Genomic DNA, 5,279 nt, shown 5'->3' on the forward strand with positions numbered 1-5,279 from the left:
GCCGATTAGGTCATCCCCAGTAGCCAGTACCAGATCAAGCAGTGCTTTGCTTCTTGTTGGCCTGTAGACTTCTTGAGTCAGATACAGGTCATCCACACTCAATAGGAAGCTTTGGGACTGCTCAGATTTTGCTGAGTGATCCTCCCACAAGATGTCCGGGTAATTGAAGTCACCCATGACAACCATGGTCCTGGAGCATGCGGCCTCAGCCAGTTCCTGGACAAACTCCTTGTCAAGCTCTTGACTTTGGGTGGGAGGTATGTAGTAGACTCCCACCGTTGTGTCCCATGTGCTATGTTCCCCACAGATTTTAACCCAGAGGGTCTCCAGTCGTCCACCCTGGTCGCCAACATCAGCTTGCAGGGACACATAGCTTTCCTTAACAGAGAGAGCTATGCCCCCGCCCTGTTTATCTACTCGATCCCTCCTGTACAAGGTATAGCTATCTATACCCGTGGTCCAGTCATGGGTGGAGTCCCACCAGGTCTCCATTAGCCCTATGACATCGTAATTATTTGCGTTAAGCAGCAGGACGAGTTCCTCCTGCTTATTCCCCAAGCTCCTGGCATCTGTGTACAGACAGGCAAGTGTCCCCTTGGGGGCTCTTATGACTGGAAGCATTCTACAAGAGATTGAAGGAATGTCATTGGTTTAGAACTTACGTGGCCAAGTCAATGACAATGGGAGTAATATGAAGCGTAAAGACAATGGTGTACAAAGGAGAATAATAGAAATTAATCCTTGGGCCTTTTTTGTTCTTTGCAGTACACATACTCTGAATTTGGTTGTCAGTGATGCTGCCAGATGTTGTTTAGAGGCAAGTTGTTTCTTTGACCTAGTGCAACCCATTTGTGTGTTTTTCTCAGGTCCAACATGCTGTTGGGAGGTTCTTAGTTACTTATGTGCCCTCTAACTGTGAAACCATTTAGTGAAACAAGATAGGAGAGTTGAATTGTAGCCTCTTCGCTAGGAGCTTGGCAATCAATATCTATGGTGTACTAATTGAAATTTCTGATGATACTACCCTCACAGGATCCTCTGACAATATGAGACATGCTGATACAGAAGCTCTTGCAAATGGCCTTTCCAAGTTCAAATTTGTGGTTTCAGTCATTTTGTAGTATAACATCCTTTTTGAGATTAGCCTTACTAGTAAGCAACTTCAGGCAAAGAACTGACATACATTCTGTTATTTGACAACTGAAACAAACCAAAAAGTTTCTGGAGGAATGCAGTAATAAAATGTTTGAAAAGACGCTGGTAGATGTTCATGAGCTTGCTGAAGAGTTAGAGGTAAACTTGGAACCAGAACCAGTACGCATTTGGAGAAAGAAGTAGCAGTTCACATATGAAACAAGAGACGAGTCAGCTCAGGACCCAAAACAAAAATTCAAAATAAATTTCTATTTTGCGGTCCTTGATACTGGATTACAGTCGGTTAAAGAGCAGTTTGAACAGATACAGCAGCTTGATTCAGTCTTTGGTTTCCTCTATAATGTCCCCAGTTTGCAAAATAAGACATTATAACAGATAATGGAACATTGCTTGAAGCTAGTGTTGGCATTACAGCATGGAAATTCTAAAGATACAAATCACTGCACAAATATGATGCTGCAGATTTGTGCGATGAACTGCAGGCAATTTCATGACGACTTCTAAAGTGTCTTGTACCTCAAGATGTACTGAAGTTTATATCTGAACATAAACTGACAGACAGTTTTCCCAACATCTTCATTGCTTTCTGCATTCTCTTGATTCTCCCAGTTTCTGTTGCTAGTGGGGTGTTTAGCTTCTCAGAGCGAAAATTGATAAAGACTACCTTTGTTTTTCTATGCTGCAAGAGAGAATTTTTGGATTGGCCACCGTGTCGCTAGAACGTGAGATAGCTGGAAAACTTTGTCTTAAAGAACTTGTTTCTGAATTTGCAAAACTGAAAGCACAAAAAGCAAAGTTCAAATCTTTTACACAAATGTACAATTAAAAGACAATCCTCATGAACATGTATTATAATAAATTCTATTAGAGTTTTTGCAGTATAATTGTGTTAGAGTTAATGAAAAGTGTGAAATAATGAATAAAAAAATTTTGGTTTTATTGTTTTATTGTTCATTTCAAGTATCAAATAAGTATGTGTAAAAGTTCATTCTAGACTTATTTTCCTCTATATTGGAAGTGGTGGGGGCATCGAGGTACACAGTTCGCCTAGGGTGCCAATCGCCCTTGGACCAGCTCTGGATCTCATTGGCAGTAAACTCAACATACCTAAATCCCTGTACAGATCTAGGTACTGGGAATGTGAAAGCTTAAGTAACTGCTGATTTCCCTGAGTCTTTTGCTTCTAATGCTATATCTTCATGGAAAACCTACAGCCTTAGGTGTGCTGGATACCCCAAACAGGCTACCATCTAAACCTGAATGCATCCACCTCCATATAGGTAGGCTAATTTGGTTCTGTCATTAATTAACCTGACCCAAGCAGCATGCCGAGGTGACTACACTGCTTCCTGTTTAGGAGCCAGTTGCAAATATTTGAACGGCTTTAATAAAAATGTTTTTTGGAGCCACAAAGGGCAGGGTATGTGCCAGTGGGTTTAAGCTACAGCAGGGATTTAAATTAATTCTCAGGAAAAAACTTCCTAGATAAAAAAACCAAAAAAACACTAGGACAATAGAACAAGCAGCCACAGACAGAAATTGTGGAATCTTTGTCTTGTCTAACTTTCAAGAAGAGGCTGGATAGACATCTATCAGGGATGGTTAGATTTAGTGTATCATGCTGTGAACCTAAGGGTTCCTTCCAACCCTATGGTTCTATTGTTCTGTTTTCATTAATGAATTTAAAAGAAGGAGCAAGAGTATATTAATGAAATTTACTGATGATGCAAAAGTCGTGAGCCAGTGTTAATTCAGAGGGTACTGGAATATCATACAGGGAGAGTTGGCTGGATTTGTGGACTGGAGTAATAGAAATGAAAGGAAATGATCTAGTATAAATACAAGGTCATCTAGGTCATCCAAGTAAGAATTTCTGTTGTAAATAGGGAGCTCATCATAGGAGCATAATAGAGAAAGACAGAGACCTGGGTGTGTTAGTCACACGCAGAGTGACTGTAAGGCACCGATATCGTGTGATCATGAAAAAGGCAAATACAGTATATCAGGAAAGATATTTTGAGTCGAAATACAGAAGCATCTGTGTCATTGTACAAGTCCCTTGTGAGGTCTCATCTGGAATACTGTGTATAGCTGTGATCAGTCATGTTCAAGAAAGATTAATTCAGACTGGAACAGGTGCAAAGAAGAATGCGAAGACAGTTGGAGGAATGGAAAGTCTGTCTTCCAAGAAAAGACTGAACCAAGTTGACTTAATTAGTTTAGCAAAACTAAGGGTGATGGAGGGCATGATTGTACTGTGCAAACGCAAAAGTATAAACATAAAGGAAGAATTACACACAAAAACAAATGGGTATAAGGTGACTAAAAATAAATTAGGAGAAGGTTTCTAAACATCACAAAAGTGAGTTTCTTGAACATCCTTCTACTCAGAATAGTGTGGGTAAAAAAACCTTAGTACCTTTAAGGTGGAGCTTAATACTACTGTGGTAGACAAATAACCTTGGCTGCATCCAGATGATCATGGACATTTGGTTCCCTGGGAAAAAGAAGCAGCAGCATACCTTGTGCTGCTGCTACTTGTCCCCAGGGAACGTCCATGCCACATGCTGTCTGGCATGCAATAGGTTACCTTGGGTGGGCTAGGGGAGGCTGGGGCCAGCAATTATGCTGGCCCCAGGAGCCTTACCTGGGGTCCTGGGGGCTGGAGAAACTGCAACTATGGAGCTCCTGCAGCTTAGAGCCTGGATAGCTACCGGAGCATGTCTCCGGCAGGCCAGGCTCTGGTTTTGGACAGCATATGTTGCAGCCATGTGTATGGCCCCAGTCTTTTTCCCATGTGGGGTTTTGTTTTGTTTTTTTGACTCTGGGATCTCCCAGGGTCAAAAAAACAAAAACCCCTTATGCTGTAAGGTAGCAGCACCAGAAGTGCCTGAAGGACGCAGCCCTTTTGTTGACAATGGATTTCAACAGTGGGTTCTTGGTGCAGTCTGAGATCCAGATCCAATACCATTGGTTTGGCACCTAGATGTAATCCTGTTCCCTCTCCTTCCCCTCCCCCTTTTCTACCACCCTTTGACTCCTTGAAAATCTGTTAACACAACTGTAAGGATAAGATGACAACATGCTTCAAAAATAGGTACATTAATAGATATTTCCGGGACTTGAATAGGGTGGAAAAGGAGTGCTCTTGGAAGCTTTAGTCCGTTTAGGTACCTAATAGGTGGAGTAGGATCTAGCCTTAACTGCTGAAAACAATTTGTCAGATAGCATAAGTAGGATAAAACATGATAGAGGTAGTTGGAACATTGTGTATCTATCCCATTCTATAGAGTTTTGCTTGCAGTATAAGTAAAACCATATCAGGATACCAGGTTACAACACAGTTACAGTTTAATACAGTAACTAGTATGTACATCAGTGGTAAACTCAGGACACCCCTGGGAAAATGCCAGCTCTCAGTTCTCACTTGTTTCTTGTCCATGGAAAAATAGAGCTCTTTTTTTCTGTTGCAAGAAACTCAGAAAGAACACTGCAGGTCAGATTTTTTTTAATGCTCTGGATTCCTATTTGAAACCTCTGGGTTTGTCTTGTGAATCATATCTGCACACTTAAGTGTGCCACTGCTTGGTAACCCACAGTGCCCTTGAAAGGATTTCAAGTCACTTCAGAGTGCCATAGCACCCTTGTTGGAAGTCACTGAAGTAAACACTCGCAACATTTTAAAAGGTTTCTATTATCATATAAATACATGTACACATACAGAATACCCTTGTACTCACACACACACATGTACCCACACACAGAATATATTACATGAACGTATGTGTTTTGTTCTTGGCAACTTTAATTCCAACACAAAAACGTTTAATGAAGTACCAGATTTGCAGGAATAATAATGTTTTTTTTCTTAAACATTTCCAGGTCTGGCCTCTGCTTTCCCAAAGACCTAAGCCAGTGAATCTGCATCCAGAAAAACACTTAAGTATTCAAGAAAATATTATCATCGACAGTGAAAAAAATAAAGGTTGAAACACTTTTTTTATAGTGCAGAACAACATTATTTGTTTTTTTTTCTTTGTTTATCAGCTTGTGACATCCAGGCTAGAACTGGTATTAGAGAACTGGTTGATATAGAAAAATGGAAGAAAAAATATTAAAAGTCA

At 40.6% G+C, this 5,279-nt stretch overlaps 1 long non-coding RNA gene across 1 annotated transcript in view; it reads right to left on the bottom strand.

Moving 5' to 3' along the window:
- The window catches only part of LOC109311942, a 9,161-nt gene extending 4,122 nt beyond the window's left edge, over nucleotides 1–5,039 (bottom strand). The window contains exons 1-2 of the long non-coding RNA XR_002101663.1: nucleotides 4,215–5,039; nucleotides 899–909 (exon numbers count right to left, since the gene is read on the bottom strand). This is a non-coding gene — a long non-coding RNA (uncharacterized LOC109311942). The remainder of the gene's footprint in view (nucleotides 1–898; nucleotides 910–4,214) is intronic.
- Nucleotides 5,040–5,279: the final 240 nt, after the last annotated feature.

Source organism: Crocodylus porosus, unplaced genomic scaffold, assembly GCF_001723895.1.
Source record: "Crocodylus porosus isolate Cpor-Errol unplaced genomic scaffold, CroPor_comp1, whole genome shotgun sequence".
Lineage (NCBI taxonomy): Eukaryota > Metazoa > Chordata > Crocodylia > Crocodylidae > Crocodylus > Crocodylus porosus.